The sequence below is a fragment of the Ambystoma mexicanum genome, chromosome 3q (assembly GCF_040938575.1).
Source record: "Ambystoma mexicanum isolate Mex_15411 chromosome 3q, UKY_AmexF1_1, whole genome shotgun sequence".
In the NCBI taxonomy this organism is placed as follows: Eukaryota; Metazoa; Chordata; class Amphibia; order Caudata; family Ambystomatidae; genus Ambystoma; species Ambystoma mexicanum.
The window spans coordinates 661,897,039-661,920,016 of NC_090926.1; the positions used below are offsets into that span (position 1 = coordinate 661,897,039).

The 22,978-nt window shown below is 46.1% G+C and overlaps 1 protein-coding gene across 1 annotated transcript in view; it reads left to right on the plus strand.

The window, feature by feature from the left end:
* Positions 1–20,262: 20,262 nt before the first annotated feature.
* COX10 (cytochrome c oxidase assembly factor heme A:farnesyltransferase COX10) overlaps positions 20,263–22,978 on the plus strand; it is a 1,225,252-nt gene continuing 1,222,536 nt past the window's right edge. Inside the window, exon 1 of the mRNA XM_069654548.1 lies at positions 20,263–20,400. The gene's annotated coding sequence lies outside the window, so the exon portion shown is untranslated. The remainder of the gene's footprint in view (positions 20,401–22,978) is intronic.

Here is a 22,978-nt window from a genome sequence, read left to right on the forward strand (position 1 = left end):
GCATATGTATTGGTGTTTTGTTGAAACTGTAGTAGTTTGTTGTGATAAAGTGAAGTTATTGTGATTTATGCTTATTTTGGCTGTGGAAATCGTGGAAGGGCCAGAGCCGAACTAATATGTGAATATTGGAGGAGATGTGTAGCCCATGCAGGTGGGGCATGGTTGAACAGAGGGAGGAGTAACTGAACCCGAGGCACACTAACGTAGGGTATAATTGTTAATGTGGTGGTCCTATGGAGAGGGCCATTTGTGTCTTAACTGAAATTAACAGTATGGGCCTGGGGAGAGGGCCAATGTGTGTGAGTGGTGTGAAAGGGCGGGCCTGAGGAGAAGGCCAGTGTGAACGAAATAGGCTGAACGAGTTAACCGGTAAGTATAAGAGTGAGTGAATGGGTATGCGTGAATAAGGAGCTAAACGTTTTGAGATATAAGTAAGAGGGGCCAAGAAAAGAATGAGGGAGAAAAAGGGTGCATTCATGTTATCCTATTATATGAACTCACCCCTTGATCATATGCGCAAAAAGAAATTGACAGTGAGAAAAGTGTTATCAGGAATGGCCCGCAGAGGGAACATTTCAAAAGGATATAATTGACAGTATGTATTCATATTTATTAGTAATATATATATGCACAAAACATAAAAAGAGACAGGTAATTTTAGGTCTTTGGAAACTTTATGAAGAAACTAAAGTAGAGAAACAGAAGGGAGAAGGGGAAGAGGAGAAGGCTAGTGCTCCGCCCCCTCCTTATGGATCATTTCCATTATTAAAGCCGACTACAGGATATACAAATCCTAGGCTGGCATCTCCAATCAGGTAGAAGACAAACAAAAATAAGGAAAGGGCAGATCCTCATTCGAAGGATAAGAAAGAGAAAGGGAATAAGAAATATTTAGCAGACATTAAGGAAAGCACACAACAACAACTGAACTCAATGTTTAGAGAAGTGGAAAAGGTAATGCAGAGGGAGATCAAGAAAAAAAGGAAAGAACAAGGAAAAGGAGAGGACCAGCAGGGATGGACAGCAGGACGTATACATTTTAAAATTGATAACTGGGACAGGACATGGAAGAGGGAGAGCCAGGCACGACAGAAGCTGGTAATACTGCATTAGACTGGGAGAACAGCAGTGACAGTCGGGATGACGAATTCGACCCTTTTGATTTACCGAGTGTGGGTAGAGGAAGGAGGAGAAGAGAAGGGGAAGAAGAGTAGAGATAGGAACTAACAGATACCTGGGGAAATAGGCTTTGAAGTAGGAAAGCAAGGATGGCAGTGGAAAAAAGATCACAACGAGGGACTAAGCCCAGAGCACAAACTCGGTTGCCACTTTTACAGAAGGCAAAAGGGGAAGTACACTACGTACCCTGGCAGAGGATGGATTGGGATAATTTGATCTACAGTTTACCTTCACTAATGGCAGGTTCCAGCAAGTGCTTATATGTATTTCGAGAAGGAGACAGCGGAGATCCCACTGGCCGTAGAGCACATCAAGAGTTTACTGGTAGTTTTGGTAGGTGAATGAAGTGACAAGATTTGGCAGCAAGCAGGATATGTAGGGGTAAAATTAAGCACTAACATACATGATGGAGCACCTTTTAATAATTATCGAGCACACATGTGGAAAGGTCTGAGAGAGCTGTATCCAGATACGTCACATATGGGATCAATATTAGCACATACATTTAAGCCAGACGAGGACCCTGCAGAATACATACGATCAATACAAGGAATATGGACACAAGATAATAAACAATCATGGGATGATAAAATACCTTTATTCTATCATATTCTGGTGAGGGGGCTCCCCACAGATGTGCAGGCTTCCCTAGAAAAAATTGTAGGGATAGAAACAAAAGGTTTGCCTGAGATACAAGCGACTATTGTACACTAGTGTAAAAGGACAAGGAAAATAATTGAGTACAGAAAAAACTCGGGCAAAATAAGCATGGAAGGGGCAGTGCTCACGGGACCAGTTAGTGTTCCACCCGCCCCAACATGGGGGTCGTCCAGTAACAGCGGTAGCACAGCAAGTGGGATATACAAAAGCTCCATATAACCCACAATGGGGAGTACAACAGATGCAACAGCAGCCCAGATTTATAAATACACAGCAGCCTGGATTTGCACATGCAGGGGGAGTAAACCCGTAGATGGGACAATATCAGGCAGGAAGGGGGTATTATCCAGGGGGAACGGGATTTGGATATAGGGGTATGGGGCCCTGGTTTGAAGGACAGTGTTTTACCTGAGAACATTTTGGTCAGAATGCCCGACCATGCCCACCTATTCAACAAACAGGACGGCAAGGAGGAGTGCAGCCACAGCAGCAATATATGTATTTGTATTTATTTAGTTTATATAGTGCTTTACAACAAAGCGCTGCACATTTTAACCACAGGATACATTTAACATTAACAATATAACAGTAACAGTAACAGTAGAAGCGATTTACAATTGAGAATCAGACCAACAAAACAGTAAATAGAGCAATTAAATTGAAGGGAAGAGAGAGTGTAGTGCAATAGACATGAGAGGGGAGGGAGGGGTAGGGAACAGAAGGAGAAGGGAAAGAAGGGGTAAGTGTGAGAAAGTGGGGGATAGGGGAGAGGGGAGGGAGATGAGGAAGGTGATAAGGCAAGGGGGGAGGGGGATAGCAAGGTGGAGGGGTTTCAAGGTGGGGGATGGAGAAGGAGAGATTTAAGGGATGTGCGGAATGAGGAAAAGGGAGAAATAAAGCGGAGTGAGAGAGGAAAGGAGTTGCAGTTCAGGGGGGCTAGGAGTTGGAAGGAGCGGAAACGGGGTGTGGCACAGGGGCATGGAGGAACAGTGAGTAGAAAGTGGTCAGCAGAGCGAAGGGAGCGGGAGGGAGTGTAGAAAGAGGAGCGAGGCGAGATAAGGGGGAGCAAGGCCATGGAGGGATTTAAAGACTAGGCATAGAAAATTAAATTTAAGTTGGGCGTCAAAGGGAAGCCAGCCAAGGGAGGAGAGGGAAGCAGAGATGGAGTCACAGGAGGAGAGGAGACAGAGGGTACAGAGGGCAGAGTGGTAAATAGATTTAAGGGGGGCAGGATGAGAAGTAGGAAGTCCAAAGAATAAGGAGGAAAAGTAGAAGAGGCGAGAGAAGATAAGGGAGGAGATTAAAAGTTTAGTAGCATGGAAAGTGAGAGAGGGGCGGACTTTGCGAATATTAAAGAGGTGAAAGGGGCAGGCACGAGAGGTGAGAGAGATGTGATGGAGAAGTTGAGAGAGGAGTCAAAGTAGATGCCTAAGTTGCGAGCGTGGTCAGAGATGGGAAGGTTAGAAGGAGGAAAGTGAATGAGAGGAGGAGGAGGAGAGGGAGGGGGTAGAGAGTTGGAAGGGAAGAAAACTACTTCAGTTTTATCAGTGTTAAGAGAGAGGAAGCGAGAAGACATCCAGTTTTTAATTGCAGTAAGACAGGAAGAGAGTTTAAGGTGGAGGTCGGTAGAGAAGGAGGAGAAGGAAAGGAAGAGCTGAGTAGCGTCAGCATAGAAATGGTGAGAAATGCCAAATGAGGAGATGACAGGGGCAAGCAGGGAGGTGTAGAGTGAGAAAAGGAAATGGCCAAGCACAGAACCTTGGGGTACTCCGTACTCCAGAGGTTGGGCAGGAGAGGAGCGGCCTCCCCAGGAAACAGTAAAGGAGTGGGAGGAGAGGTAAGAGTAAAGCCAGTTAAGAACAGATCCTTTGAATCCAAAGGAAGAAAGTGTTGAGAAGAAGGGGGTGATCGACAGTGTCGAAGGCAGCAGAGAGGTCTAGAAGAATAAGGACGGAGGATTGCTTAGAGTGTCGGGCAGAGAGGAGGGAGTTAAGGATGTAAGTGAGGGCAGTTTCAGGAGAGTGTTTAGGACGGAAGCCAGATTGAGAGGGAGGAGAGAGAGATTAGTGACAAAGGTTGAGAGCTGCGAGTAGGCAAGTCGCTCGAGAAGCTTAGAGAGGAAAGGGAGAAGAGAGATAGGACGCAAGTTAGAGGTGAGCAGGGGATCAGCTGAAGGTTTCTTTAGAATGGGGATGATAGTGGCATGTTTAAAAGCAGAGAGGAAGATAGCTGAGGAGAGGCAGGTGTTGAAGAAAAAGTTAGGTAGGGAATAGGAAGAGGGTAGATCTTGGGTATAAGGAGGGAGGGGAAGGGGTCAGTTGGAGCAGACGAGGGGTGGGCTTTAGAGAGGAGTATGGAAACATCAGAAAGAGAGACAGGGGAGAAGTCAGGCATGCAGGTAGAGGGGGAGAAGGGAGAAGGGGAAGGAGGGGGGAGTGAGAGGAGCAATTGATTTTTTGCCATAGGGCAAGGATCTTGGAAGAGAAGACATTTGCAAAGTCGGAGGGAGAGAGGAAGAGGTTGAGGATCAGGAGTAGGAGGGGAGAGAAGACGAGAGAGAGTTTGGAAGATGCGGCGAGGGTGGGAGGCTTGGGATTGGAGAAGGTTGGAGTAGTAGGCGTGTTTTGATGAGGAGAGGCAAGAGTCATAAAGAGAGTGGTAAGAGAAATAGGAGGTTTGGTTGGAAAGTGAAGGAGATTTGAGTCAGAGTCTCTCAAGGCGTCGGAGACGCTGCATGGAGAGGAGTTGAAGAGAGCCACGGTTGAGAGGGTTTCCAGGTTGGACGGAAAAAGGAAACTGGGTAAAGTAGATCTAGAGAGGAGGAGATAGAAGAGGAGAGAGTAGAAAGAGCATCATTGGCCGGTAGTGAGAAGAAGTCTTGGAGAGCAGGGAGAAAAGAAGAGCAAGTGTCGAGAAAAAAGGGGGGGATCGAAGTTGCGAGGGTCGCGCCGTGAAAAAATGGAGGGGGAAGGCTTAGGAAAAGAAGAGAGGGGAAGGGGAGTAAGGGAGAAGGATAGTAATGCATGGTCAGATAGAGAGGAAGTGTGGAGACAGAGGAAGAGGGGTAGGAAGAGTTGAAGATAAGGTCAAGAGTGGAGCCAGAGGAGTGAGTAGGAGAGGAAGGAAGAGGGGAAAGAAGGTAGGAGTCAAGGATGGAAAAAAGGGGAGAGGAGTGAGGGGGAGAGGGGAGGTGAAGATTAAAGTCGCCAAGTACAGTTAGAGGAGAGGGAGAGGGAGGGATGAGAGAGAGAAGATGATCGTCAGGGGGTCGGTATATGATTAGAAAGGAGATAGGGTGAGGAGAGGAAAAGGACTTGTAGAGAAATTCGAAGGAAGGAAGGGAAGGAAGAAAGGAAGAGATGAAGGGGAGGTAGAGGAAAGATATTTGGGATGGAAGAGGAGGCCAACACCTCTGCCACGGCCAGTAGCGTGAGAGATATGAGAGGAGGAGGAAGAGGTGGTAAGGGAAGCAGGGACTGTAGTGTTGTGAGGAGGAATCCAGGTTTCAGTTAGACAAAGGAAATGAAGGTTGAAACGAAGGAACATGTCTAGGACTGCTGAGGTTTTATTGCAGAGGGATCTGGCGTTCCAGAGAGCAATGTTCATGAGGCTGGAGGGTTGAACAGTGGGGGGGTAAAGAAGATTAGGGTGGTGAGAGAGGGTAGGAGAAGACCTGGAAGAGTGGGGGGAGGGGAATGGACATGAGGAGGAAGGAGAAGGTAAGTAGGAAAGGAAGGGGAAGGCTGGGTCAGAGAAGGAGGTGAGGGGAGGGGTGGTGAGAGCGGTGCGAAAGGGGTGTGGCAGAACGCATAACAGAGAGAAAGGGAAAGGTATGGATATTGAGCAAAGTGGTAGGGGAGGGAAGGTAGGAGAAGTGGGAGAATGAGGGGGGTGAGGGAGAGGTGTGTGGGGGGGGTCGAATAGGAAGGGGCGAAAGGGACTAGAAGTATCTTTGGAGGGAGTAAGAGAGCGAGAGGAGAAGTAGAAGGTGGTGAAGTGATGAGAGAGGGTAGGAGGCAAAGAAATTGTTAGAGAGAGCAGTTGTGGAGGACCACTGCGTCCGTGCAGTTAGAGAAGGTGGTGGTATCAGGAGAACGAAGGAAGTGGAAGAGTCTGGGTTGACAGGCAGGGGTAGGGAGCCAGCTAGGACTGGGGACCGTGAAGATAATAGGATAGTTGTGGCTTTAGTGACAAGGCATGGTACAGTAAGGAGTGGACAACAGGTGGTAGTGTAGAAGCCAGGAGGCACAAACAGCAGAGTACTGGCTCCGTGTGGAGGGCAGGTCAATGGCTGCCCCGAACTGAGGAGGAGGGCGGGCAGAGACACAGAGGAGCAGTGGGGGAGGGAGAACGGAGTCTTTGTGGTCAGAGGGCAGGCAGAGGAGAAGACCTGGTAGTAGCAGGGACCGGGAATCGAGCGGCGAGCTGGTCGATGGATGTCACGGTCTGAGGAGGGCTAGTGGGTACTGAGGGCCAGAGTGCAGAGGCTGCACAGAGGGCAGGGCTGTGTTGAGCCGATGAGGGCCCGCAGTGGTGTGGGTGTCTCGGCCCGAGTTGTTGAGGAGGGCTGGTGGGCGCAAAGGACCTGTGAAGGAGGACGGGAAGTGACTTAGTGGTTAGAGGGCAGTTTGTAAAGGAGGCCCGGACGAAGAAGGGATCAGGGACCCGGGAAGGGGGGGTGGTGGTCAATGGATGTCCTGGACTGAGGAGGGGGTGGTGGGTATTGAGGGCTTTATTGTAGCCACAGCGCAGGGGGCAGAGCTCCGTTCAGTTGATGATGGGCCCACAATGGTATAGGTGTCCCGGTCTGTGAAGGGGGGGTGGGCAGAGACACCGTAGTCCTGAGGGCCGGTCGTTGAAGAGGGCTTGTGGGCTTAGAGACCTGAGGACTGAGGAGGCGTGGTGGGTACTGAGGGCCTTGGAGAAGAGGCAGCGCAGGGGGCAGAGCAGGGTTCAGATGATGTGGGGCCCACAGTGGTATGGGTGTCCCAGTCCGTGGAAGAGGGCAGGCAGAGACGCTGTAGACCTGAGGGCCATTCGTTGATGAGGACTAGTGGGCTCAAAGTCACGGTAAGCCCGCAATGAAGTAGCGGGAAGAGGCCACGCAGGGGCCTGGTTGGGAGCAGATGAAGTGGAGCCCTCAAGGTCTCAGGGAGGGGGTGGCTCAGCTGCAGAGCTCAGACGGGTGAGGGAGGATGGAGTGACTCCTCACGCCGCAGAATACCCGACGTCTTGATCCGAGGTGGAGGGCGGGCAGAATCTGTGGCAGGCACAGTGGATTGGGATCACTGTAGCACGCTGGAAGCCCTTGCTCGTGTAGAGGCGGGCAGTGGCTCAGTCGGGGAGTCCAGGCGGGGTCGGTGCTCAAGAAGTAACAGTTCACGCCGCAGAGCGAGGAAAGCCCCTACCCGAGGAGGAGGGCGGGCCGATACCACAGGAGTCAGAGGACTGGGACTTCAAGGCCGCTGTTAGGCCGACTCAGGAACTGCCAAAGTGGGGCCCGAGTTGGTGAGAAGGCGGGCAGTGGTGAACAGATGGAGTCAGGAAGCAGGATGCAACGGCACCCGCCGTAGGGCACCGGAGGCCCAGGCCCAATGAGGAGGGCGAGCTAGTACAGATGGCCAGAGTCCACGCTGCTAGTAGAGCTGGAAGTCCAGAAGCAGATGGTGAGTAGGCGGGCAGTTGGGGCCAGAGTCCCATGCCCGATGTAGAGGGTGGCTGAGACCCGCCGTAGTCCGCTGGAGGCCCAGACTCTGCAGACCCGATGAGCAGGAAGAGGCCCGATGAGCTGGGAGAGGCCTCTCTAAGGAGCTGATTCCAAAGCGGGTGGTCTGAAGGCAGGCTGTGGGGACCAGATACCAGGCCCGATGAAGAGGGCGGCTGAGACCCGCCGTAGTCCGCGGGAGGCCCAGCTTCAGTAGACCCGATGGGAGAAGCCTCTCTAAGGAGCCGATTCCAAAGCGGGTGGTGCGAAGGCAGGCTGTGGGGACCAGAGGCCAGGCTCTATGTATGCAAACATACATGCATCCTCAACAGATGCAAATGATGTTGCAGCAACAGATGCAATTGCAACCTATACAGATACAGGTACAAGAATCAGCCCAAGTCGGAATGATAGCTGGATTGCAGGGTACCGTAAACGTACTGCAGGCACCAGCATAGACACACACACAAGAGAAGTTGACAATATTAGGACAAAATGAGGTGCCCCATTACACTGGGGTCATAGTTGTGGGTGGAAATCCATTCACATCTTCGATCAATACTTTTTCCCAATAGGGGTGCCCACAGGAAGTACAAGTATGTCCTGTCCTATGTGAGAATCCAGAGGGTGTCTCATCCGTTAGTCCTCTCTCTCTGTGTGGGATGTCTCAACCCACTAGTCCAAGCCCTGCAACATTACTGTGCATTGCTTGCAGCAGAAACATCATAATGGGCGCCGGAAAGCATGCTGCTCGCTAAAAATCACCAGAAAGTGCGCAGTAAAAATCTGAAAAATGGGCCGCCATCCACTTTTTCCTATGTCAGTGGGAACACAGGAGACCACTGCCAAAACCCATCATTTGGCTGCCCACAGAGCAAAATCATTGCAAAGGAAAACACAGAGCTGTTTTAAAAATCTGTTATTTTTTCTGGCTGCCAAAATTGCAAAAATCATGGCTCACAAACCACCTAAAAGATCCAACCTCCTTGTTGGGTGTTCCACATTATTCTACTGCAAAAATCCACATAAATACAATGTCAGCAAGAATCAAATGTTATCAGAACAAAATCCTCTTTTAAAGATACTTGATGGAAAGAAAGCTGTCAGAAATGGGTGCAGTACCATTACTCGCCTCCAACAGGTGCTGGCGATCTCTAATTCTGACAGGAGAACTGGTGTTTCAGAAGTTAAATATGCCAAAGAAGAGAATTCCATCAAAGTGCCATATAAGAGTGCCACACATTGATTTTCATGTTGAAAAAGACTGGAAGTAAAGATATGTTTGATTATTTTAAATTTATAAAGGTCTTTTTTTTTCACAAGGAACTATGTTACAATTGACCAGAAGGTAACCTGATTCAGTTAAAACTTCCAAGAGGCCGTCTTCCCTGAGAAACTCACACCTTGTTCATTCCCACCAAAAGGAGGATATCGCATTGGCATGTTAATCAGGAGGGGAGATTTCCTCTGCTGCCCGGAGAAAGAAACAATGGGTTCCTTGGGCTGAAGAGAAATTGCAAATTTGGGTGTAACTGACAAACAACTGCTCTGGCAGGAAGGCAAGCCATGTGACCCTCTGACTCAGCCCAGCTCTGGGGGCGGGCCAGACTGAAAATGTGGATTGAAGTTGGAGTAAATGTATGTTTTAGAAAAATGCTTATAGCAAAGTGTACTGAACTGACAAAAATATGAAACTTAGAGATTGTTAAAATGAAAAATTCGCTCACAGTTTAAGACTAAGCTGGAATCTGTGCGATGTTCTGAGACTGAATCCCGGAAATTATTCATATTGTAGCCATTGTGCTTATGTTAGGAACATGAAAAATTACAGAAATGTGCCCAGATGGGATGTGCATGCATGTATAAAAATTGGTGCAGAACTAACATTGAGAAACCCACCAAAAGTGCGAAAAAGTTGTCATTTCTGAACCAAAGCTCGTAGGAACATGGGACTTCAACAGAGACGTGCCTTAATTAATCTGTAATATCAACAAGTTGTGCATCTTGGAAATACGTTTTGTGGGTAAAATAGATTTTCTAAGTAAAATTAAAGGGGAGGGATTTCCTTTGGGCCATAAACACAGTGTCACTCCGACACATATGACACACTGCTCCTGTCTCAAATCAGGAGAGGGGAAATCCTCTGACCTATCAGATCCTTAGAGGATTGGGCATAGATAATCAGCCTCTACACCCACTTTGGAAATTGATAAATAGGGACTGTTGAGGACCCAGAGACACACACTTTGCACTCATCAACTGATTTCTTGGCGAAGCACCCTGCAGGAAGATCCAGGCTCCCGACTTTAGAACCAGACCCAGAATCCAGACTCTAGAACTTTGAAGCAGAGAGGCCTAACCCAAAAGCTGAACTCTTCTCAGCTGGCCTTCAGAATCTTAAGCAACCTGATTCTAACCCCTAAACTTCCAAGAGGCACCACAAAATCCAACAGCCTGGCTGAGCTGTTTTGCTATTCTAGCTAAGAACCCCGTGCTAGAACCAAGATCCAGATCCGCAGAGCAGAGCTGTAACCCAGAACCCGTCAGATCAAGTCCAAGAGGCCGCGCCGACTAGAGTGCCTTGCTGAGAGCAGAACCCAGTGCCTGAGACCTGTCCGGTGGCGAGAGAATCCCAACCAAACCTTTGACCAGATCTTTGATGGGCCCATTCCATTCCAAAAGCCATAGTTGTAAGTATTTAGTGTAGAACTGTCCATAGTCATCTCTTAGTTTAAAGTAATCCAATTCAATTCCTTATAGTTTCGCCGTAATTGCATTTCCTGCACGCGGAAAAGCTGCAGCGAATTTGCCATTTGGCTCAATTTCACTTCATAGAAAAACAGCTGTTTCTTGATTTCAACATCTGAATTTCGTTTTCCATTTGCTAATCATTCTACAATCATTGCTAGTGTTGACTTGAACCAATCCAAAGCCACTCTCACTAGTGCTGAATTGCCTTTAGCGAATTAAAATCATTTTAGCATTTTCCCCCCATTTACTGCAAATCATATATAAATAAGGGTTTCCATTGGGCATCCCATACTAGGCATTGACTTAGTTGGAGTGCCGGTTAAAATCACTTATATCAGGTGGCCAGGGCACAGTCATCGCCTTTGGATCCCGACCCTGGGGGTGGACCAGTGCGGGAGGATTACCTGGGTGAAGGATCTTCGGGGAATGGGACACCTGATGGTGAGATGCAGTATCCCTCCCCCTATAACACCTTTTCTCCATCCTACCAGGTTGGATGCCTGGGAACTGTAACCCAACTCCCCTTCCCTACATGAACACTTTCACACAGACAGCCCGCTATGGGAGAAAACAGACTCATACCCGAGTATTGTACCTGACATGTCCCACTACAATGGTTAGGCAAAGTCAGGCAATTACTGTTAACAACTCACACCTGACTTCCATTGAACTACCCCACACCGATAAAAGGCAGAGCACGAGAGCACACTTTAAGTGAGTCAAAGCACCCAAACGAACATCATTTTCCAATGGCAGCTGAACTATGGGAGAAAGGTGGCAAACTGAGAAGGGAGAGCAAGGAAGGAGATACCCTTGACCTTTTCGGGGAGAAACCATTACTTTCCAGAAACCTTCAGATTAAGAGGCCTAAGGCCAGGAAACAAGACTGAAGAATCCTGCATTGTGTGTTGGAAATACATGGGGCCCTCCGGCATGACTGTCGGAGTCTGGGAGGAGCTGCAGCCGCCATGGTACGGTCCTTGGCACCAGGATCAAAGCAGTGGTAGAGAAATCAACACAGCCGGTGAGTTGGGGAGACTGATGCAAGGCAGGTCTGTGTTGACGTCAAAGTTGCAAGTGGCAACATTGTATGAAGAGCGCAAGAGCGAAGAATATTAACGCATGTGATGAAAGACGCGAGTAAAGCTCAATTGCTGATGAATGTTTGAATTTTAATATGAATCAGGGAAGGTACGAGAAAAAGTAATCAAGTGGTCTGGCACCGTAGGTGTGCTCAATCGAAGGTCTCTGTGTGATGTACCCAGGCAAAGAAGTGGCAGAAACAAAAGCGATAAAGTGAAACTTATGGATTAAGTGTATCGAAGTGTTCCTGCAATGGTTTAAGAAAAATCTATTGCACAGTCGAAAGTCTTCGAATTTTGATAACAAAAAGAAAGCAAAGAAACCAGCATTTGCATATTTAGCAATGGCGAAAATCAGGGGCCACTTGCGACAGCAGAAAGTGGCAGATACTCTGTGGGATATATGAAGGGTTGTAATTACACCCTACACAAATCCTATCATTACTTAGAACAAAATCCTATATATAGGAGAAGAGGTATTTTTATATGCGATACGAAGGCATACACATGGCTCCCACCCAAATGGACCCTAAGGTGCCACCTAGCCGTGTTATCCCCAGCTGTAGAGGTCAAATATGCAGGCAGCAAAGAAAGGAAGACAGGTTAACTAGGGAGACACCACCTGGGAGGAACTGGGAGATCTAGCGAAATCATTTGTTCCCTGGTATGGCCCAGCTACTAACTCCAGAGACATTAGATGTGTTTCTAGACTTGTATTTGTATTTATTTTATTTGTATTGTGCACCTTGCCCAAGGGCTCCAGGGCGTATGTTTAGGAAAGTTAAAGGTTACAGCAAAGGTAGAAACAATATACAGTTACAAGTTACAATTACAGCAAAGTAGAAAAGGTAGAGAAACTATACATTATGCACATATATAAAAAGTCTTCTGAATAACATACAGAGAGGAATGCAGCCCATCTAGGTATTAGCAACTGCCAGATGAAGGAGCGGCGGCTAAGGCATCTTGTTCAAGTAATCATAGTTTGGTTTTAGCTTTGAAGGAATGGCAATAAGGAATGTTTCTCAAGGCATTGGGAAGGGAGTTCCAGAGCTTGGCCGCAAGGACTGGGAAGCTCGACCCTCCAGTAGTACGGAGCTTAAAGCTGGGAATAGCCAGCGTGTGTGCCCGAGCGGATCTCAGTGGTCTAGAAGCTCTGTGTTGTGTGAAGCGCGTTGATAAGTAAGCAGGAGCTGAGTTGTTCTGGGGCTTGTGGGTAAGAACGATTGCTTTGAGAGATATGCGATGAGAGATGGATAGCCAATGTAAGTTCTGTCTGGTATTGGAAATGTGAGAGCGCCTGGGTATGTTAAGTGCTGCCATTAGGGCGTTCTGCATGATCTGGAGTTTGTCAAGGTTTCTTTGGCTAGTCCCTAAGTAGAGGGCGTTGCAATAGTCAATTTTGAACATGATGAGGGTTCTGGCGAGTATCAGGCAGTTGCCCGTAGTCAGAAAGGGGCGACATACTGTAATTAGTTTGCAGGTGTAAGATGACGCTGAGACAACTGCATTGGTTTGTCGATTGAGGGACAAAGTCGAGTCTAGATATATTCCAAGAGTTTTTGTGACGTTAGAGACTTCAATATCATTCCCGTCAATAATGAAGGAATTGTATTTAGGGTCAAGTTTAGATTGCAAGCATAGGATGATTAGCTCTGTATTTTCGTCATTAAGGCAGAGCCCATGATTAGCCATCCAGACCTGGATGACGGTGTAGACTGTATTGAGAGATTTAGCGTCACTTGCGTAATCACCAGTGATAGGGATGAGTATCTGGGTGTCATCCGCATAATTATTGTAGGAGACACCCAGATAGTCAAGTATATCAAAGGAGTGGTTTAGTGAACATGTTATAGAGTGTGGGAGATACAAGATCCTTGTGGGAATCCGCACGGGACGTGGGTTGGGTCAGCTGCAGCTAGAGGAGAGAAGACCCTCATGGTTCTGTTTGCAAGGAAGGAGCTGATCCAGGATGTTGCTGCGTCAGAAAAGTAGGCAGCAATTTTGAGATGGATTTGATGATCGACCAAATCAAAGGCTGCTGAAAGATCAAGGAGGAGCAGGAGCGCCTGTTTGCCCTCATCTTTCATGTCCTCGATTTGGGTTTTTAAATCTATTAAAGCTGTCTCTGTACCATGTCTAGGATGGAAGCTGGATTGTCTAAGCCCTAATAGATTGTTGGTTTCAAGGTACTCCTGGATTTGAAGATAGGCTGCACGGTCGAGGATTTTGAGCAGGTATGGCACTGTGGTGATGGGCCTACAGTTGGAAGGATTACTAGGGTCAAGATTGGGTTTTTTGATTAGGGGGATGACCCAAGCATCCTTGAGGTTGTCAGGCACAGTGCCCGATTCGAAGGATGCATTAATGAATGAGGTAATAAATGGGGCGAGATCATGAGCGCCCTCCTTTATGATTGGTGCAGGGCAGGCATCACCTTGGCAATTGGAAGGCTTGAGCTGCGTTATATTTTCTACTTCCTTGATGGTGAGGGGTGAGAAGCTGAACGGTTTGATGGAGTGTTTAGGAGAATGTGTTTTGTAGAGCGGGGGGTTGCCAGTTGAGTCAGAGAGGTAGCTTTTTTTGCGTTCATTTTGGCTTGGAGCAAGGCAATTTTGTCAAGCAGCGCTTTTTGGATATTAGAGCACAATTCAGTGTCGGGGGTGCACGTGTCAAGTGGGGCAACTGGAGACTCAAGTTCCTTGAGTATCTTGAATAGTTCCTTGGTGTTAGATTGGGCTTGAGTGATCCTTTTATTGTACACTTCCTTTTTTGCAGTTAGGATGGCTTCTTTGTAGGTAAGGGAGGCTGAAGTAAGGTTATTTTTGTTTACTAGGGAAGGCGAGCTTTTCCAGTCAGCCTCAGCTTTTCTTTTTTCTTTGCACAGGTCGCGTAAATGCGGGGTGAACCATGAGTTGAGGTGAAGCCGTGGTTTTTGTTTGCGCAATTTGATTGGGGCGATAGTGTTGAGGGCTTTTAGCATGGCGCGGTTATAAATGTCTACTAAAGATGTGTGGTCTGAGCAGGAGTCAGACGCTGAGTTCAGTAAAGGGAGGATGAGAGGAAGAAGATACATAGGTAACGTTAAGTGCACAATTCATGTCTGAAACCCAGACGAGAGAGCAACCCTTAATATGGGTGGGCTCACTGATATGTTGGGTGAGGCCGAAGTCAGCCAGGACATTTTCTAAATCTGTGGCTTTTGCATCATTCTTATCCTTGTAACCTAAATTAAGGTCACCCAAAATAATAATTTGAGAGTTGGGTTTGGTACTAGACGCTAGGATAGATGAGATGTCTTCTACAAAGGAAGAGGTCGGGCCGGGAGACCTGTAGAAGAGATGAACTGAGGCTGTGTGTTTAGGAGAGATCGGCAATTTGATGGACAGTAGTTCCGCTGAAGGTAGCTGAAGGCTATTGGCAACTCTAAGGTTGAGCGAGCTCTTGAATATGAAGGCTAATCCGCCGCCCTTAGTTTGGTTGGTGTCCCTGTCACACCTGATGATGGAATAGTTGTCGGGAATGGCCAGTGTTAGGGTAGGACCGGATGTCGCCAAGTTTCAGTGATTGCGAGAAAATCCAGTCCCCAAGTTTAGGGACTGTGGTGTCATTAAGTGCCTGGAGGGGAGAGTCAATTTTAGGCGTCAAGTGTGCCCGGGTTGTACATGCATCAATACAAGAAACATCTGCAGCACTCTCTAACATATCCATTGAACTACAGGCAGTGAGAAAGGTAGCATTGCAGAATAGAGTTGTGCTTGACATGATACATGAGGAAAAAGGAGGAATTTGCAAGGTCATAGGGTCATGTTGCTGCTCTTACTGTTAATGGACATTTGTACCGCGCACTATCACCACCGTGGTCCCTTGACGCTCTGGCGGCTCTGAAAGAGGAGGGGAGGTTGAGTTAGTGGGAGGAAGCAGGAAAAGTGCAAGAGAGCAGGGATGTGCTGTTGGCGGCCTCAGCCCGGTGGGTCCGTTGGCTGGGCCTGGGGGGTTTGCGACCGGTAGTCGTCGTGTACTGTTGTGCAAGGCTATGTGTGTTTTGGTTTTGTTGTTGCAATGTAGTGAAGTTTTTGCGGTTTGTTGTGCTGTAGGTTTTGGTTGCGTTTGGTTTGGAGTTTGAGAGGTGTATGCAGAAAGGGAAATTGTTAGTAGGGTTGGTTAGTTTGCGTCTCTATCCTGAATTGAAGCGCTCGGCTTGCGTAGTCTCCCCTGTTGCGGCTCTGTCCTGATCTGGGTCTGACTGGCATACAGGTTCCTTACTCCTCTAGCCCCCACCTCTAACATGCTCTCTCATAGCTCCCCTTATCCTCCATTCATACTCCTGTGGCCAGTGCACCTGCCAATGACAACCTCTGAGTTAGTGGGGTGATTGCCAATATTTCGATAATTCCACACCAATGTGGTATCTGGCGATATTTAAATTAAGGGGAGGGCGAAAGTGTTGGTGGGATTGCCTGTGTTAGTTGACTCAGTCTCCGTGCATGCCGCCTGTGTCCTGTCTATCCGGTATCACCCGTCCAGCTGCCGTGGGCTTTACTCTCCCGGGTCAGGGATGTCCATGTACATACCAGATACATCTATTACCAAACATCAAGCAATTAGAAAGATACAAAGCATACCAGACCAAGCATATAAACTGACATTTGTATCTAAATCTCATTTGGCTTGCTTAAAAATACACTACTAAGTAAATTAGGGGGGGTGCAACTGTCAAAAGCACAATTTACCATGATATTGCTGTTGTTGAACAAATGATATGACTACTTGATGCAAAGGCCCCAGAAGCACAGAAATGGCATACCACATCCTGCCAATGCGTGTTGGGCCGTTCTGAATAACGTACTAGATGTCAAGACGGAACAACACCTTTCATCCTGTTTGATATTTGAGATGATATGCAAAACAAACTTTCCAGATGCTGAAATTGTATAGAAGAGTGTCCCTGACAACAAATTGGCAGAGTTCAAGACATAGGGCCTCATCACAACTTTGGCGGGAACCCTTAAATCCGGCGGTAGCACTATTACCGCCCGCCGGAGGTATTAGCGTGAAATTTCCCGAATGGGGCATTCCCGAAAGGACTCAATGGGGAATGGGGATTAACATTACTGCCAAACTCGTGATCCGGCGCTTTTAGCGCCGGGGAGTTCGGCGGTAGGGCCAACACCGCCGGCGTTACCGCCCAAGTCGTGATGAGGCCCCAAGTCGTGATGAGGCCCAAAGTCGTGATGAGGCCCAAAGTCGTGATGAGGCCCAAAGTCTTTGCTGTCGTCTCCTCTCCACTGCAGCGCTTTGATAATAAACGAGTGTTGGGAAAACTTTCCCGTTGTTGGACTCTCATGACTGATTGGTGTATTATGTTTTATTGTAAGGTTCCATGGCGGGGTAAGAGCTAAATTGTTGACACCCCCTGCACCATGAGGTGAGGCTCTGCCAGAATGTGCACCCACACAAATGTTGCTTTCTATACTTACCTGTACACCTGATGTAGCCTCGCGTACCATGAGGAGAGGCTTTACCAGTATGTGCGCACACACACAAATGTGGCTTCCTTATACTTACAAGTAACTGTGGGAGATTCCAGGGAATTTAATATAGTAGCAGGAGTGTTATCCCTGGTACAACAAGCTTCTGTATATATGAAACCCACCTGGACTGCTGGTATGGTTAGAGCTAGGCCCTTTCTAAGACCAACTGGTTAGCTTTAACTATTTAATAATCAATACATGAATGCATGATCACCAGTTTTCTAAGAAGATACAGTTACAAACATATAAAACAATGTAAAATACCATTATACATTTAAAAACCACGAATTGGTAAAAACAGCTATAAAGTGCAAAAGTGTCAGATGATTGTTTTTCTGCCCTGTCTCTGAAAACACCTAAAATGTGCAAATATTGCCAATCATCTGTAGATCTTTATGGAACATATATTATCCCTTTATTTGCCCAACATGTTTTGTTCTTATCTTTTCTGAGTTAATCAGTAGAACTTCATCAGGGGCTAGTTAGCCTTCAAAGATCTGTAGTACTGTATTCATGTACTGGGGTGATACACCTTCTGTAATGCCCTTTTCTTTTGGGCAGGATTCTGTTAGTCTATGCTACAAGGAGCCTTACGATCTTCGCCCCCCAATTACAAATGAAGGGGTGTATTGTCTGCTTTCCTGCCTATACACAATTAGGGTATTGGAATACTACCCCTATCTATTTATTACTAAATACAAATTAGCTTAATTAATTATAACTTGATTTTCTTAGGACATTTTTAATAGGCCATGCAATACGGTGCAGAGTACAACTGTTGCTTGTCACCGCCCGCTACTCTAGTATATTACGGTCTTATTGTGGATAGGGTGCTTATGTGTCCTCCAACCTGCACGTCTTCACAGGGTAATTTATTCCTCGTAGTCTAGAAATTGCAACTCACGCTGCTGGATCATTACTGATAATGCTTCACTCCTGTGATTTTAAATGTTCATAATTCGCTGTTGCTTCGTGTCTGCCGGCATCCGAGAGTAAATAGCTTGCAGTAAGGGTCTTACTGCACGCTATTTGCCCTCGGATGCAGACAGACATGGAGCAACAGCTAATTAGAAAATGTTGATACAGAGTTCTGGTTGATGCTGAGAATTGCAGGAAAATGACACTAAAGCACCCAGAATCACAGGAGTGAAGCTTTATCACTAAAGAGACAGCAGTGCAATTCATAGGGCCTCATTACAAGTATGCCGGTCCGGAAACAACGGTGCCGGTAAGCTTACCGGCACCGTTGTTTCCGGACCGGCACACTACGGGCTTACCTGCCAGAGCCGCTGTGCCCGACATGGCTGACCCTGCAAGGCACAGCGGCCACAGTAGGCAACGGTGCTGGTGCTTCCTTAGTCCCCATTCCTATAGAGTCCAATAGGACTCCATGGGAATGGGGACTTACAATTTGCTGGCGCCTGACTTTCCTGACTGCCAGGGTTGTAATCCCTCTGTGTTACCGGGAAGACAGGCGCCTGTAATTGATTCAGAGTCCGGCAGCAACCCACCGGTAGCACCGGCAGGGTTACTGCCAGACTCAGAACTAGGCCCATAGACTACAAGGAATAAATAAATAGGGGTAATATTCAAATACCCTAATTGTGTATAGGTAGGAAGGTGGACAATACCCCCCTTCATTTGTAATTAGGGGCAAAGATTGTAAGGCTCCTTTTAGCATGGAATAACAGAATCCTGCCCAAAAGAAAATGGCATTAGAGAAGGTGCATCACCCCAGTACATAAATACAGTACTACAGTTCTCTGTAGGCTAACTAGCCCCTGATGAAGTTCTACTGATTGACTCAGAAAAGATAAGAATGAAACATGTTGGGCAAATAAAGGGATGATAGATCTTACATAAAGATCTACAGATAATTTGCAATATTTGCACATTTTAGGTGTTTTCAGACACCGGGAAGAACCGAGCAGTGACACTTTTGTACTTTATGACTGTTTTTTACCAATTTGTGGTTTTTAAAAATGTATGATGGTATTGTACGTTGTTTTAAGTTTGTAACTGTACTTTCTTAGAAACCTGATCGTGATCATAAATTCATTTATTATTACATATTTCAAGCTAACCGGTTGATCTTAGAAGTGTCTACCTCTACCCATACCAGCAGTACAGGAAAGTTTCATATATACAATACTTACCTGCACACCTGATGTAGCCCACTGTACCATGAGGTGAGGATTTGCCAGAATGTGCACTCATGATCTACCACTACATTGTAACTTTCATGCTAGGTCTTACACACCATGGACTGTACTAGTGTACCTGTAATGTAAATAGTGCCTAGATGACTGAGTTGTGTGTGCTACTATAATGTAAAAACAAATAAATAAAAATGTGTGCAATCACATCAAAAGCTCCTTATCAATGACATACTTACATTATAAAGCCCCACATTTTAAATGGAGGATAGCAGTCCAGTCCTTGAAATACTGCACAAGGGGGGGTTTTGAGTGTCTGCCTTGGTAGTCCTTTTAGGTTTTTGCCGGTCCGTTTTTATCTTGAAAATCCGGTCACCCTACCCTCTGCATAAGAAAGCAAACTAAAAACGAACTATCCACCTTACTGTAAACTGTTATGCTGGAAATTCGTATCCCAATGCATACCTCTCAACTCACACGCTTTTGGTGGGTGTCACTCGCCCTGAAAGCAGCTCTCTCACCCGCCAAGCTCCCTACCAGTCCATATAAATGAATGGGCCTTCACCTGCCAAAAGTAAAATCGGGCGTTTTCACTCGCGATGGGGTGACAAAACGTTGAGATCTATGCAAATCTCTCCCTCTGCACAGGCTAGATAGTCAAATATGTCCAACTGCACAAAACACATCACCCTCTCTGTTGCACATAACAAATCCCCAAAACACCACTCTCAGCAGGCAGGACAAAAAAGCCACTGTGCATGAAAAAAATAAAAAATAACTATCTGCATTATTACTGAAAACTGGAAATTCGCCTTGGACCGAGAATGCATGTGTTCCACCCAATTGCACCAAAAACGCCTTCTTGCACATCACAAATCACCTACGTACAGGGAAATACCCACTCCTCTAAATCGCAACCACATATGCGCTAGCTTTAAGACGAACTGTAAACCAAATTAGCTTGGCAACTGAGGGTTCATCCGCTCTCGTCCAAGACGCAGTCTTCAACTCTGACCTCTCGGCCACGAGGCTGGCGCCAGGCTTCCAGCTCGTCCCATGCCTTGTAAAGAAAACACTTTCGTGAAGTGCGCAACCATAGCCACGTGATTTCTCAGACACGGCGGAACGTGCAACCCACGTGATGACGAAGAGCCAGAGTTTTGCAAAGGTCCCTTACTCGGATGGGAAGTAGACATTACATTACCATGCTGGTAACTGCACTGTAGCCTGTAGTAAGGTGCCCTTCGTTTCAGAACCAGGCTGTTACCGGAAGTGTCCGCCGTTTGCTCCGGTTAATATCACCCCATTGATAAGTGACTTGCCCGTCATTATAGGTAAACTGCGTAGCTAATTTGCATATCCTATAAATTATAATTAATGCCCCATTATTTACAATGTACAAGAAGTGACTGTTAAGTTGTGGTGGACATCGAGTTCTAGGGACTAAACATTGCCGCTAAAATTAACAGGACTGCTGAGACTGAACTTGCCCAAGATGCTTGTGGCAGCGCATTGGCTTTTTTTTTAGCTGCTGGTGGTGAGATGCACACAATAATTCCATTCTTTCAATTGATTATGTGGTTATTGGTCGCCCAGCAGTGGCTGTAGCAACAATAGAAGTGCAAGTGTTGGCAATATTGCCAGCATATAGTCACTGCTGTTAGCCTAGCCGCAGCGGAAGATCTGCCTTTTTCATATTTTGTGCTGAGTCCTGGAATTGTGGTAACTGGTAATAAATATGCTGCCACTGTGCAAAGTGCTACTGTATTCTAATTACTTCACAGGAGCATTACCATAACTGACTTTTGAAATGGAAAATGGAGTATTGTGGATTTGTGTATACTGGGCATTGAACACCATGTTAAAATAGTGGGTTTGTAAAATTGGACATGCACAGTGCAAACTGGGAATGTGATTAGGCTGTTAAACTGGAGGCATTCTGCGATTTTACAAACTATATGTGGGGATCATTACAGACATGTACGATACTGGAATTGTCACAGTAAATTCTTGCTAAGTGGAGATTCGGCAAACTAAATGTTTAAGAGGGAGAATACTGGAATTGTGCAAGCTGGGGATGTGCCGTCCGTGACATAACTGGAGTATACTGTGGTTTTCAAAGTTATTGCCAAAATAGAAACCTATTGTATTGTTCAAACGAGACATATGCTGATTTTGTATAACTTGGGGATCTCCTGGATCCTGAAGAATGGGAATGTCAAACTGGCAGTTTGGTTCTGTGTTTGGCCAAATTGAATGCATATTGCATTGTACAATCTGGGAATAGACAGCGATTGTGCAGAATATGAGTACACTGGGATTGTTTAACTGTGAATATACTGCATTTGTCAATCAAATTGGAAATATACTGAGTGAGTTAAAACTGGCATTTTCATTTTGGAGAATGCAGATACTGCCAATATAATGGGTTTGTGCAGACTGGACATCTGGTGGGAGTTTGTAAATTGGTAGTATACCTAACCATATAGTCGGAGTTTGCAAACTGGATTGTAAACAGCATTTACCAGAGTTGTGCAAATTGGATTATACTTGAGGCGTCCAATTGAGAGTGTACCGTGATTGCTGACATGGAAATATTGTTGAAATGTTTCACTGGGAGCATTCTTGGGTTTTGCAAATTGGGTGGATTCTTGGATTGTCCAACTAGAGGTATAAAAAGATTGTGCTGAATGAAAATAAACTGGAATTTTGCAACTTGGGAGTATAGTAAGCTGAATGGCTTTAAACTGGTAGTTAACTGGAATTCTGGAGACTCTTTATACACCAGGATTGTCAGACTGGGACTATACTGGTAATGTCAAACCGGGATTATAACAGCTTTGTAAACGCTGGTATTCTGCCATTGGCAACCTGCATATATACTGGGGTTGTTTTAAAAGGAATTATACTGTCACTGTTACACTGGGAATATGGTGGGGTTGCAAAAACAGTCATTGACAAACGCAAGATATTTAGGTACTATGAAAACAGGAAATATACTCCGATTTAAATAACTGGTATTGTCAAACTGGAATTCCGATTGTATATCCATCTTGTAAAATACCAAACTGTGAATTTACTGGAATTTTGTAACCTTTGAATATAACGTGAATGCTGAACTGTGCATACATTGGGATTGCCAATCCAGGAGTATACTGGGACTGTGAAAGCTGTGATATTTACTGGATTTTTTGCAAACTGGGAATATACAGATGTCAAATTGGGAGTGTACTGGGTTTTGCAAACTATAACTATGGGAATATACCTGGACCTTTTGTGAACTGTGAATATATAGGCAAATTTGGAATTTTCTGGGGTTGTCAGAGGGCATAATGTATTTATCATACGAAGAACATGGTAGAGTTTTTAAACTGGGTGTATAGTGGGATTGATTGATGGATTGCTCCAACTTGGAATATAGGGTTGCCAAGCTGGTACTGTACTAGAGCAGTATACATGTGAATATATATATATATATATATATATATATATATATTGGGATTGTCAGGTCTATGAATGTCAAATCTCCAGTGTTTTGGTATTGATCTATGTGGTCTTATATATCACAATTGCTTTTGCCGAGTTTTTCAACTCGCCCTTCCATACTCCTACAACTTCTTCAGATGCTTGCACCTGATTGGGTCCCAAATACTTACAATTGCTCACACCGCCGAACATGCAGCTGATACCCCTCCTCACCTCCACTCAATACATTTGTATGCTTACCGGCTCAATTCACCCTGTACTAGTTAAGTGTATGTATTTTAAGAAACTCTTCATCATTGACTAAACTTTCCATGTAGTGAAATTCCTCATGCGCAAACTCTTCCAAACCTCTTTCTGTCTTTTATGTGATTTTATGTGACGCTTAGGCGGGAGGTACTTATCCCTCACCTGGAATCGGCTCCCCTT